This window comes from Aythya ferina (assembly GCF_964211825.1).
Source record: "Aythya ferina genome assembly, chromosome: 7".
Lineage (NCBI taxonomy): Eukaryota > Metazoa > Chordata > Aves > Anseriformes > Anatidae > Aythya > Aythya ferina.
In genome coordinates this window covers 24,897,055-24,910,788 of record NC_140302.1, presented here as the reverse complement: position 1 = coordinate 24,910,788, position 13,734 = coordinate 24,897,055, and the positions used below count along the sequence as shown (strand labels likewise).

Sequence of the window (13,734 nt, the reverse complement as noted above, 5' to 3'; positions counted from 1 at the left end):
GAATGCAACGCCTGTGAGTCCAAATAAGGGAACTTGTTGCAAACTCCCCTCAAGCTGCCTGGTTCTGGCTGGTTTATGTTAGGGAGACAAGACTAAACAGACCTTCATATTTGCAGAATTAACCACTAAAAATGAAAAATTGGTTGTTTGTTTCCAGAGTGCAGATGAAGGAGAGCCCTGCGGCCTCTTCTGGAAACTGCGCCGCGGCAAACCCAGTGCTGGGTTATCTCGTTTTTCTTAAGAGGCTTTGGGACAGTTTCAGCAAGGGATAACCACATGCAAGTCCCAAGAAGGGACCAGCTCCAGTCCCACCTTGGTGTAACTGCACCGACTCACTTTTTAATTGGGCTAACATTTGGCCCCAAAGTTTCTATTTCCCCACTATTGTTGCAGTGCAGAAGTCAGATTTTTTTTTTAATTAATTTATTAAGTGTCAGATTAGGAGAAGTTTCAGTGCTTTGCAGCAAAACTTACACCACACTTCCTGTTCCTTTTAATTGCTGCTCTGAATTTAAATAGAAGCAGGCTACTTCCTTCCCGCATTGTTTAAATTGCCTTCCTATTTAGTGCAACAAAGCTTGAAGTGGGTAATTTTATGCCATCCCTCATGGGCAGATTCAGCCTTGCTCTGCCCTCCGAGCCACCTGGACACTGTATGAGCTCATCTTAAGGTTACCTGCCTCTCAGCAAAGCTTTATTTGCTCAGGTTCAGCATAGACAAACTGAACCCCCTCAGCCTGCATGCGGACATCTGCTCACATCCCAGCTGGCAGGATCTGGTTGCCACGTGGTTAACCCTCCTTTCACTTTCCCATCTCTGAAGAGCCACGACCTGTTTACTCAAACCTGGTAAACAAGATAAGCCTCGACGTGGCAAGAAATATGGAAAACAGAGACATGCTGCTAGGGCTGTGACATTTAGTTAGGAGCAGAATTTCCATACGGTGCTTGTGGTTAAACAAGAAGAGAGAGATAGGGGACAAACAAGGCAAAGTCCACCAGTGCTAAACCCCGTTGTTCAGCAACATTCAGAGAAACTTCATCCCCAGCTGCTCCTGAATAAAGTATGTCTAAATCCTATCAGTCCCATAATTCTGTAATCCACAAAAAATAAGGTATTGAGAAGCCTCATGCTTCCCGAAACGCAGAGCAGGGGACTGCCAGCTCCCCAGCCCCACACGGGGAACGCTGGGGGGCTGCACCAGGCAGAGGACCACCGTAACCAACAAGCAAGGACACAGCCATGAGGCAGCCCAGCTAGGGACTGATTTCCCTGTTAGTGCTGTGCACTGCCAGCTCCCCGGAGATCCGTACAGAAACCACCACATCAGTATAAAGCAATTAAAAATAGACCGGATGAGCGCTGAGCAGCAGCAGGCAGCTGCAGGCGAGAGCAGCAGCAAGAAGCTTGGAAAGGCCCAAGCTGCTGATCAGCCTCCTTCCAGGAGCCCAACTTAATGGTTTCAAAGCACACACCAGTACACCCCATTTCTGGTGGTGTTTAGGCACATCTAAGTGTCTCATTAGAGAAACAAATTGACTTTTTGACTGTAATGTGCCTATTTTGCATTGAAAAGCCTCTGGTACAAACACACAGTGACATTAATGGTGCAGGCAGGGCTGTGAGCACAGCTACTTACCTGGCTGCGAACCAGCCCGCTGCACTGCCAAATTAAAAGCAGAAATGGAGATGGGAAAGATGCCTTTTTCCCCACTAGTCACACATGTACCTTGCACAGACATTGTCTGACATGGGAGCACAGACACACACACACAAAGAAAAAAAAAATTAAATGCAACCAACCTCTTCCCAGGAAGCTTCCCATGCAGCTCCCACTGCACACAGGCACAAGTTCCCACGAATTCTTCACCTTTATAATCAGTTCTGCTAATCTGGTCAGGAGCTGAGAAAACTATTGAAATCTATCAGTTTGCTGTTCTGCGTGCTTAGCTTCTTGAGAGACAACTGACAAGAAAACATGGGTTTGAAAGGAGTCAAGTGAAAGTACACAAACAAAAAGCAGGGGCTGGAATCACCCATCTGTCTCTGCCAGGAGCTCGCTTTCTCCTCTGAATTACATCTGTATGAGACAGGATCTAATCTCAGTGCAGAAATTTGTCTAGATTTGTGCTTGCTTTTACTGTAATTTAATTTTAAAGGTCAAATGCTGGTCTTTGCTGCAAATCTGGAGCAACACCACTGATGGATGGCATGACTTCCAGCTGCATCTGCATCTCACAGAAGAATCTGGTCCAATAGGTATGGGGACCTCACGTCCAATGTAAGGTGACGTGTAAAACATAGGGTGCAGGCAGTCTGCTGCATAATCTCCACAGAGTACATGAATAGTTAACACAAGTAACACTATGACTCAGTCTATTCAAGTATCAGGTTCTCGGTTACCTGAATGCAAGCAAAACATGACGACAATATATGCGTATTATCTCCCGAAACAGGGCAAATGCCAGGCTGATTTCAGCCTCCTCTCATCTCATGTTGATCAGTACTCACTGAATTTTGTGTTTACCAACTGAGGCAGTTAAAGTACAATTCCTCAAAGGGATGTGAACTGCTCCTACAGGTAGCTGCAGAGTATCACTTGGCGAGCACGCAGAGAACACCTCCATCCCTGAGCTGCTTCCCACCGGGCAGGCAAAGCTCCAGCTCCTCCACTTTACAACCATATACAGTTCTCATGTATTCAACCACACCAGGAAAATTCACACAGAACACAAGGTGGAAGAAGCTGAGTGCATATGTATAGAGATAGGTACATGAATACTTATCCACATGCATGCACAGCTTGATTTCAGTAGGAAACTTTCCCTCTACACGCTGATGTAGTTTTCAAGTCTGCAGTACCACTTGGCTCTGATGTACCAGGCTCCGGGCACACCTGGCCCTGCTCTGCAGGCAGCTGGGGCTCACTCTGCACACATTTGGGGCAAGGCCGGAGAAGGGGGACTGGAAGGGGATTATCACCATGAGATACTGCCTGCCAGATCCTGCTGTGACCACTACTCCTGATTTACTAGCTACTTTCTTCCCCTCAGTTTTACAAGCCATTGTTTAATCAGAAGTAATTTGAAGGAGCTTGAGCTCTGTAACAAGAAAAAAAAACTCTGAAATTGTTACACCCAAAAGAGGGAAACGTGTATGTGCTGCAATTCTTGTATTTCCCTACAGAACCTTATAATAGGCAACAAAATTGTGACTTCAGGAACACATTCTTAAGACTGCTAAATGCTCTGAGTGTGAACCAAGCCTCCTTGGCTGTTTGGGGTAAAAATCATCTTAGGCATTTTGCAGCATCTCTCACAAGAGGCCCAGTTCATCCTGGGGCCAGCTGGGAGGGGTGTCAGCACTCAAAGGACCAGCTGCAGATCCCAGCCAGACAAAATGCACCCGCTGCCCCCTGTGTGTGCGGCAACAGTGACAGCTGGCGGACATGGGGAGAAAGCCCCATGCATCAGCAGCCCACTGGTGCATGTCCTCCACCTCTGGTTAGTCTCAGCTGAACCCAAGAGCCTTGGAGTGAGGAGCCACAACAGACACCGTGTCCACAGGTTGCTGCTCCTTCAGTGGAAAGCACCCAGGACCAAGCCCTCCCTGCTGGCTCAGGCAGCCCTTTCGCCCTTGTGTATTAATCAGCAGGGCTGTACACCCTCCCTCTTATGAGACCTTGGACAGTTATCCTCTCCTTTTGCAGCACAGAGCAGGAATTGGAAAGAGTTATTAGCACAATCAGTGTGTTATTCACTGCCTCTGTTTGCTTTCCACCCCTCCTGCTGCCTGCAAGACTTGCCTGCATTTGCACATTCTCTTTGTGAGCATGAATGGGATGCTTAAGGCACAAAGTCTGGCTTAGTAAACTTCAGATTGCCAGCTCTGGACTCATATTGTAGGGGAACACATGCAAGGTGACGCTGAAGAAGTTACCAGCAGTGCTGGACACAAGTCCCTGAGGTATGGAAAAATCCAGAGGCAACAAGCACTTTTGGGTGCAGCCAGCTCCAGACCAGCAGGGCCATGGTGCCCAGGGGGGTGGCACTTGTTCACCCCAAGATGCTGAGGCAGAGCCTAAAACTTGCTTCTTCTGAGGAGGAGATTGCTTCTTGATGTTGTCCATTATTTTCTCTCACACCGAGTAGGGAACAGGCTGTACTTTTTGCTTCTGATTCACAAATACTATATCCCCTCTTCCCACTATTGGTGACTCAGAAAAGTGATTCATTCACCTCTAGATAGTTTTATTTTCCCCACATCTGATATGAAAAAAAAAAAAAAATCTCCTATGTTGGCCCCTTGGAGGGGGAAAAATAATCTTTTCTTCTATTCATCAGCCTTTGCTTACAATACAAAGATTAAAACAGATCATTTCCAACTCCAGACACCAACTCACGGCTCTGGCTACAGTAAGGGAGGAGCCGTGCCCTGGCCTCAGCTGCGTTGATCTCCCCACTAGAGGCTGCTGAAGCAAAAGCAACAACAGTTCTGCTCCGCGCAGGGTGGCCCTGAGCTTCCCAACACACCTGCAAGAAAAGGCAGAGCCCTAGAAATAAGCACAGAAAGATGGTGGGAAAGCAGGCTTGTTACGTGGGGATGTCTTGTTTTAATTACAACGAGACTTTGCAGTGAGTTGCAGATTCAGAGGAGCTGCAGCCCAGCCAGGCTGTTGGGTGATGGAGGGTGGGAGAAGAAGACACTGACACCCTTGCATACATGCTGCCATCTGGGAGGAGAGGGGAGGAGGAAGATCATGCCATCCCTCAGGACATTCTCTGCTGCACAAAGCACATTCATTGTCCTATTGACAAGGAAAGATAAATGTGATTAATTTGAAAGCACTGGAAGCAAAGCAAGATGGCTGAGCAGGAATTCAGGGAGGAGAACAGCATTAAAACCTTGTGAAGAGCCCAACAGCATCAACATCCAAGGACCTGGATTTCCTGGCTACTGCTTTGTGAGGACACAAAGCAGTAGCCAGGAAATCAAGATCCACAGCACCCCCCTGCTCTCAGATCAAGGACAAGGAAATCTACAGACTGAAGAGATCTCAGGAATAGAGGACGTGGAGGGGGAGACCTCCAACCCACCCAGGAACATCCTTGCCCATAAAATAAGTCCACAGCACATTGTCAGCAAGGCCTAAACACAGATTTTCCATACTGCACCAAAGACCTTTGGGGCAGCCAGCGATAACTGCTCTGCATATCTTGAGCCACCCGTGTCAAGGAATGGAGGAGCAAGGTGTGTACCACAACCACTCATCCTTTTTGCTGTAACTGCTGGCTATATCCCAGAAGAGCAAAGAGACCAAATCTGAGCCTGGTCAATTCAGAAAGGTTTTTGCCACTAGATTTATGGAAAGCAATATCATATCCTACAAATCCTTGGCCTGTTCATCAGCAGCAGCCCCTTGAATCACCAATGCTTTCTGGGTGCTAAAGCAAAGCACAAGCTGTTAGATGGACCTCAGAAGAAACTGGAGAAGAAAGAGGACAAAGGATGTTTGTAACCAAGTAACAGGGGGACACACTAACGGCAGGGCAGTGCACAACCTCCTTGAATGACTGCACAGTGATTTTCTGCCACGGACCTCAGTTTTTCACATTAGCCAGGAAAACTCAAACCCCTGCAAGGTTAGCATTGGTCCCCTGTCTTCACACCATCACTGAGACCTCAGTGTGGAGAAACCTTACTGTGCCATTTACTCCAGACAAGGACCAGGTTACAGGATCAGAGTAATGCCTTCATACTCAAAACTATTATTTTTTCTACTAGACAGGGATTCTCCCTAGACTGAATTTATTACACAAAAGCTAAACCAATAAGTTGGTTGTTACAAGGCCTATGACTTCTCTAGCAGTGATGTCTCAAGGTTTACCTGCTAATCATATCAAGCCTTCCCCTTTTATTTCATCCTTGCTACATCCCAGTGAACATGTTAAATGCCTTCCTGTCTTGTGCTTACACCCATCAGGTACAATACAAGCATATCTACTTATTTAGTCTTTGCTTGGCAAAACTACTCAGATTCAGCTTTTTTAATCTTTGTTCTTACATCAATCTCCTCGGTCCCATTGGTAACCATATACTTTTGCTTCTTGGAATTTATCAGTCTTTCTAGTAAGCAAGTTCCCAGAATTAACTGCAAGAGAGAAAGTGCAAGCAATTGTGAAAGAGCAGCAAATCATTGTACAATAAAAGCTGTACCATGGACCTTAGCCATGTGCCACATGGCTGGAAGTGACAGGAAGCTGAAGTGGTTGTGGGATAATGAACATGAGAAAGCAGGGTGCATGCACCTGCATTCATGACCTTGTCAAGTCACACCTCACACCTTCATCCTCCTCTCCACAGTCACTTACACAGCTCTCCTTATCAACAAATGCTTGTGCAAAAGGAGAAAAGGCTGTATTGCTTGATGTACAGCATGCCATCAGAGGATGCTTCTGTTGAACATTGTCCTTTAAGATAAAAAATTGTTCAAAAAAAAAAAAAAAAACTATTACTCTGCCTTCAGCTGAGAGGTGGAGTAACTGTTTCCTGCAGGAGGAGACCAATCTTCAGGGAATCAGAGCAATGCCTCACAGCAGAAGACAGATGTGAAGTCACCATTTCTGAATGCTCTTAGCAAAACAATTCTTCAGAACACACATAGCTGAACATGAACAGTACCCACAGCCCCAGATGCAAAGCTGCAGAGCAATTATATAGTTTTAATTTAAGGATCCCATTTCATTGCTAACTGAAAGAAACCAGTACCCTCAGGGTTAACATCACCATTCCTATTTCCCAAGGACAGGCTATACTGTGGATTTCATTATTCCAACCCCTTTTAAGTTGTAGATCTCCCCTCAAGTCCAGCATCAGAATGTTAAATATCAACAAGCTTGTGTTTACTAATATTCTTTCATTGTGATAAGTGTTGAATGGATAAGTCTTTATGCAATTAAAAAAAAAAAAGGGTAAAGGAGGTACAAGAAATTGAGATGGTGTTTCCAGCAATGCACATCTGATTAGTAACAACTCAGAGGAAAAATATATTTCCCCACTGAATAACAGCTACCACTTTCTTTGGTATCCTAAATTTAGAAACTGATTTTTATCACCCAAGACTGCAAGATTTATTAGCAGAGTCAGTACAGCTGGTACCCAACAGCAGGCCAGTTGGCACTCCGGGAAAACTCAGAGCAGGGTCCAAACTCGTAGGGGCTGAGCCTCGTGTCTGCTTACAAACTTGGATGAAATCCCAGCCAAAGAGACAATACAGCAGCAGGCATCAGCAGAGAAGCTCCAAGCAAACTTAAACACAAGAATTGGCCATCAGAGAGACTCTGTGAGGTTCACCCTCTGTTATCATATGAGAACATAAACCCCATTCCAGGACTTGGGGAAAGAAGGAACAATGTAACACTGAATAGTCATTAAAATTAAGTGTGCCCAGTGGCTTTGCTCTCCAGGAGACTGAGTCACAAGTCTGAAACTTCTGTGATTTCACATTTCATGAAGACATAATAAGTGTGTGATACAGAGTTCGTTGCTACCTTTTAACTTCCAGGCTCCAAAAGAGCTGCCAGAGAGCATTATTTTTAATGCACTCTCACACAGGGAATAATGTTTCCAAGAAAGCTGCCAAACATAGCAAAGGTTTGCCCTTTCATTTTCCAACACTTTCTTAGAAAGCTGCAAATAACATTACCTTACTTAAGTTGCTATTCTAAATAATTTTCTTTTGTTTTAAAAGCAACAAAAGAAAGAACAAGCTTGAACTTCTGAGCACTTTAAGCTGTTGCTTTTGACAGAGAACTAAATAAAGCTTGATGGACAAGCCACAAAACGAGATAGAAGACCTTTTCAAGAAGGATGCACATTCTCCAAGGCAGAGCTTGCGCTCCCCAAGCCCTCTTTACTGCACCAAACCACATAGGCCATAATCCTAAATGGGGCCTCTAGTTTATTGTAAGAACAACTCCAACAACACTGGTTATTACCACTTGGAAAGCCAAAGCCTGGTCCTGTTCAAGGAAATGAGAGCAGAGGAGCCTTTATGCTCCCTTCTTTGTCCCAAGAAGCATTATTTGAGTAAAAATACAGCTGATCTGGGCTATACATCAGGACTGCACATTTGCAATTAAAAGCAGAGCTCACAACATCTGCCTGCTGCTTGATGCAGACCCCTCCTGAGCTACTCATACAAGAACACCAGTGTCTACCTGGGAAAGAACAATGCACGCTACCTTGGCTGCAGCCAGAAGAAGCAAATACAGAGAAAACACTTGAGTGGAAGGCAGCATTTCCCACTGGTTGCTGCACGGTGAGGGCAGCCAGGTCTCACAGCTTCAGCTCTCACCTCTGGCTCCCAGATGCTGCCTCATCCTCCTGCTTTCAGACTGGGTGGGAAGGGATGAAGGGTTTGGGGTGGCATTAATATGCAGATGGGAGGAGATGACTCAGCAGCCCCTTCCAATCAATTCCAATGATTTCCACCCAAAGAAAAATAATTCCAAGTTTTTAATGGTGAAGAAGAGCAGGAAAGCACAGCAATGAAACCCCCCATTTCCCACCTGGGCAGATACAAACCTTTTCATTCAGTACTCTGTGCTTAGCCAAGTTTATCACCTATCTCTGGCTTCTCTTGGTCATTAAGTAAGAAAAACACACAATCCATAATGCTGCCCAGGGCAGCAGAGGTCTCAGCACTAGCAAATGCTATTAATGTAGCAAAGGAGAAACAGATTGCCTGGGTTGATATTCCAGACTTTCCTGATTGTTAGAGAGAAACAATCCCCACACTAAATGAGGGAAGGAGGCTGCTGTTTTCAAATTGAAAGGCATCAGGAACAAAGGTTTGGGATACAGAAACAGGGGATTTTAAGAAGGCTTAAAACATACCTGAAGGTGTGTAAATGGGTGCTGGTCTCTGGGACTGAATGTCACCCAATGACAGCCTCTGCAACCCTGACAAATGGCAGCAAGGATCCTTCTCTGCTATTACATTTTTCTCTTCAAGACAGATACTATCGCTACATTAGTCAAGCTAGGGCTGGACTGTCAGAGCTTTTTTATTATTATTTACCAGAATGGTTATCAGCCAGATTTGTACTATTAAATTCCTGCTTCATAGAATTACTTTAATACCCAGGAAGAGCACTATTAAGGAATGCTGTTGTTTGCCAGCTTGCCTTTGCTTATCTCTTTGACAAGGCTCCTTCTGCACTGGCTGCTCTGCAGGAGGCTACAGAAGTCAAGTTGTACCCTGGGTCTTATCCTGCAGGCTGCCACAGCCCTGCTCTCCTGAGCCAGGCTCTAGCCTTTTACATCACTTTTTATTTTATTTTATTTTATTTTATTTTATTTTATTTTATTTTATTTTATTTTATTTTATTTTATTTTATTTTATTTTATTTTATTTTATTTATTTTATTTTATTTTTAACCTAAACTATTCAATGCAGAACATAAGTTTAAAAACGGAAAAGCTTAATTTTTCCAGCAACCATTTTGTTCCCTACAATAGCTCACACACAAGTCCTTTGAGCTGACTTCATGAAAGCACTTCAATTTTCTTAGCAGAATGCTAATATGGCCCTTGCAAGCAATCGATTGAAGCTTACAGAGGCGGCACAATCAGGCCTCTGTAGCGAGGCCCACAGACGATGAAGAAGCAAATGCACTGAGCCTTGCAACCGGCCCATTCCTCCCCAAACTGAGCTGCCTTGCTCAGCCTCCATGCAAGGCAGGACACCAGGTCCTGTGATGGAGATATGTGGATGGAAGCGGTATGGCAAGGCTGCCTCATTGACTTCATCTGCTGAATTCATGACAGACGGTCTCTTGGTTCAGAAAAATGTGAAAATCACAGCCCTGGGAGACCGGCCCTCAGGTGATTCTATGATTCTGTGAACTTGCAAGGGACAGCACTGCAAATCAGTGCAGGTATGGTCATACCGGCTGGCATAGGGCTGCCACTGAGACCAAAGGAGGTGTCAGCAGGAGGAGAATCTAAATTGCACAAGAACTCATCAGATCAAGCCGACAAGCTGGTCAAATGACAAACCACACACTGAGTTCAAAGACACCTCCAGTTTTCTGAACGATCCCTCCAGTGGAGTTAAATTTTCAGCAAAGGCACATGGATTGATCCTTCCAAAAGGAGGAAATTGGGAAGGAAGGAAACGGTGGCCTGCAGCAGGCCCCACATTGATCAGCTCAACCTGCCTTGGATCTCACAGTGAGTTGCAAATTTGAGTCTAAATGCTGGCAGCAGGAATCAGGAGCTGCCTGCTCTTTCCTGCCACTCAGTTCTGGTTCGAATTAGTCCCCAATAACAATAATGCAACTCCACATCTCTGCTTCTTTTATCTCTGTACGTGGGCACCGTGAGGCACAGAGAGGTGAATGCCTCGGTGTCTGCGTGGGAGAGCTGGGAACATCAAGTAGAGGGATTTATCTCCAGTAAGCCCTGCTGTGACTATCAGACCATGCCGTCCTCCATTAACAAGCAGATTTCTGCAGTGCTCAAATTATATTTTCCTACAGAGACTGCTGCAAAGCAGACGATGGGGAGAGAAAGTGCCAGGTGCTCCTCAGAACTGCCCCAGCATCACAAATGTCTCAGCCTGGTGTATGAAGCAGCGAAACACTTCCCACTCCCCCCACTTCACCTGCATGTGGTGTGTCTGGCTGCCCAAAAAAAAACAGCAAGAAAACTGCCTGGGACCCCACGTTGCTGGCTGTAGAGGCACAGCCATTAGCCAAATACATTGCTTAATTTAATATTTGTTTCCAGCCACCAGGGATTTCCTGAGGTTAGATGCTGTTTAATGAAGCCAGAGGGCAGCCAGTCAGCACCTGCCCCACAAAGTTTAAAAGCCATCTTAAAGTAATTAATAATAATAATAACTGTGGCAAAGTAATATTGCAAACTATGTTTCCAACACACTTTCCCCCATTCCTCTTTTTTTTTCATTCATTTCTGGGATGTCACCACCTGTATGAACACCAAGACCAGCACACGACTGTGCTTCCCAGCCACACAGGGGCAGCACTTTGCAGTAGCAATTCCAAAATTTTTTCCATAATCCGGTGAATTTTTTAATCTAGAGGTGTCACTATTAGATTGACTGACATACCTACCCATCCCAAAGGCCCTCCATCCACTACAAGAAACATCATGAAGTGCATCCAGAAGAGCTTTGCTGTCACGTCTCCCTGGGGCAGTACAACACCCACCTGCACAGCAGAAAAGCTACGGGAAGCAATTCTTTAGGGTCCTGTTAGGTTTGGGCAGGTCTTTTTACACTCAAGAGTATAGTGAGGAATAGCTTTGAGCCAGTAATTTGAATACACTGCTACAAATGTTATCTAAACCATATTTTCCTATTTACAGGCTTCCACCCATCTGTCAGCAGCCCACGCTAGCATTTTGGGGGAGTGGTATTTAAAGCGTGCTAGTACTGGCAGCAACGCTTTTCTGGGTTCATGCGGGAGCTTTAGGCACCACGGGGACATGGGGATCATTCCCACTATTTCACTGCTCTCTGAATAATCCCTGGAAGCTGCCACCAGGCTGGGGAAGGACTCGGGGTGAGAACAGCTTCTGCTGGAAAATCAGCCCTGTTTTGCCTGGTGCTTTGCAATTTATTTCCTATGTATATACCAGCCCGCCCCAGCCCAGCAAGGAAGCCTAAATGCCACAGCACAAGTTCCCTGGCTGCAGATGCTTCTGATGTTGATTCAGAGTAACCCTGTGCAGGGAATGGCATAAGTCTAATGACCCACTGCAAGAGATTTTGATTTTTTAAGAGGATAATTCACTGTATCTGTTCAGCTAAACAGAGAGCCCTGTGTCATAATAAAGCTGTCATGATGTTCTGGAAATATGGTCTCACTGGAGAAACACATTGTAATTTTATATCCAGCTATTTAAGAAGACGATGCCAAGCCCTGAGTGACAGACACTTTGATGAAACAACACATGAATTAAACATAATTATACTAGAAAAACAGTAAAACAACTAATCATCAAGACCCCCGTGCTGTGCTGCGAGTGGTGACATTTGCATTGGCACAGGGCATTCCCATCCAGAGAGCTCCAGATCCCCTGTGACTACCAGCAATTAAATTGTCCCCAGTGCAGCCGGAGGAGTCGGCATCCCACCGTGGCCCACAGGAACCCTGGCATCTGCCTTCATATGTGGGCAGAGGTCTTCTCCACCTCGTCTCCCCCTGCTAACGATGCTGCATGTGCCAGCCAGGTTTCTCCTGCAGGTCAGACCCCGGATCTGCAGTCACCATGCCAGCGGAAAAGACTCAGCCTATTTCCCCTCATAAAATTAAGAAGTAATTTTACGTAGGCCTGCCTGCTATAAACCTGTCTCCATACGTAATGGTTTCCCCATGTGTATTAAATCAAGAGAAAAGAATCCAACTGCATTTAGGAAACCTGTTTTTTTCTCAGTTTCCACACAAACTGGATCTCAGAACCATTCTTTATGTCAACAGCAGGCAACTGTCTCGTAGACTTCATCAGACAGGGTTGGTAACTAACTTAAAAATGGCAGATGGAAACATTAAATATTTATTGGACTGGAGTGCATTGATTTTGGAAATTAACACTTTGCAAATTACTTCTGTGTAAACAGTAATTAAACAGTCGGGTTTCGGTCCAGTCCAGGTTCTGAGTAAGCTGCAACTCTTTTTGTAAAACATATGTATATATTAAAAAAATGCTAAAGTGAGATGAACCAACACTTCTTTACCGCTTTCCATCTGCACACATCACATTGCTCTGCAACCATGAATTAAAATTAATTAAAACTTCTGAATGATTTTCTGCTTAAAATTGGAATGGTGGGAGCCCTTGTGGCTGGTGTGCATGTTAAACTTGTGCTGAGCAAGGGTCAGTGATACATTGCTTTAAAAGACCAAGGACTTTTGTTACCTCTGGTTACCTGTTCCCAGTGCTACTAACCCTGGGACTGAACTGGTGACAACATTGGGACTGAGGTGGTGCTTGTAAGAGAAGGAAACCATTAAAAAAAAAAATAAAAATTTGATGCAGACAGGTCCCTTGCAGGCTCTGCACTTTCTCCACCTGTAAATGGCATAAAGCTGCGGTTTGCTGATAAAGTCTCCAGGTCTTCAGTTTCTCCAGTGGGAATAGGTTTGCTCAAGAGGTATTGCAGTTTTATTCCCTTATGCAGAATATTAATCTCCCACTTGTGCTATTGCACTATCTGTAATGAGATTCACGCTGTCTTTTCTTTAATAAACCTTTTTTAAAACAAAATATGTTTTAACTCTGCTTTAGAAGGCGCTGCACTTCCAGAACTACAGGTCTCCCTACCAGACACTGCCCGTTATCCTTTCCAGGACTCTTTCCACACTCCCTTGCATCTACACACTCAGGACCGCAGGAAGGCAAGCATTCCCTATTCATGAAAGCACTCACACACAACACACACATGCTTCAAAACCTTGCAGAAAGGAGCACCCTCTGCATGGGGACAGGGAGCATGTGGAACCCACAGCACCACCAAAACAAGGCACTGGGAGAAGAGGAGACACCAGAGGCTCCTCCATCACCTCACAGCCTGGCAAGGACAGGGTGCTGCTGAGAGCACTGGAGAGGTTACCCAGGTGCAGGACAGCAGCGATGCTCTGTCAGGGGTCTGGATGGGACATGGATGTGCCAGCAGGGCTGTGCTCATTTTATTGCCTGCGCGT

The 13,734-nt window shown here is 45.3% G+C and overlaps 1 protein-coding gene across 2 annotated transcripts in view; it reads right to left on the bottom strand.

Moving 5' to 3' along the window:
- NEURL1 (neuralized E3 ubiquitin protein ligase 1) overlaps positions 1–13,734 on the bottom strand; it is a 150,158-nt gene that overhangs the window by 119,156 nt on the left and 17,268 nt on the right. The window contains exon 1 of one of the 2 annotated variants that reach the window (XM_084525915.1): positions 8,245–8,366. The exons of the other annotated variant lie outside the window; for it this stretch is intronic. The gene's annotated coding sequence lies outside the window, so the exon portion shown is untranslated. Of the gene's footprint in view, positions 1–8,244; positions 8,367–13,734 lie in introns of those variants that run through there. 2 annotated transcript variants of the gene reach the window in all.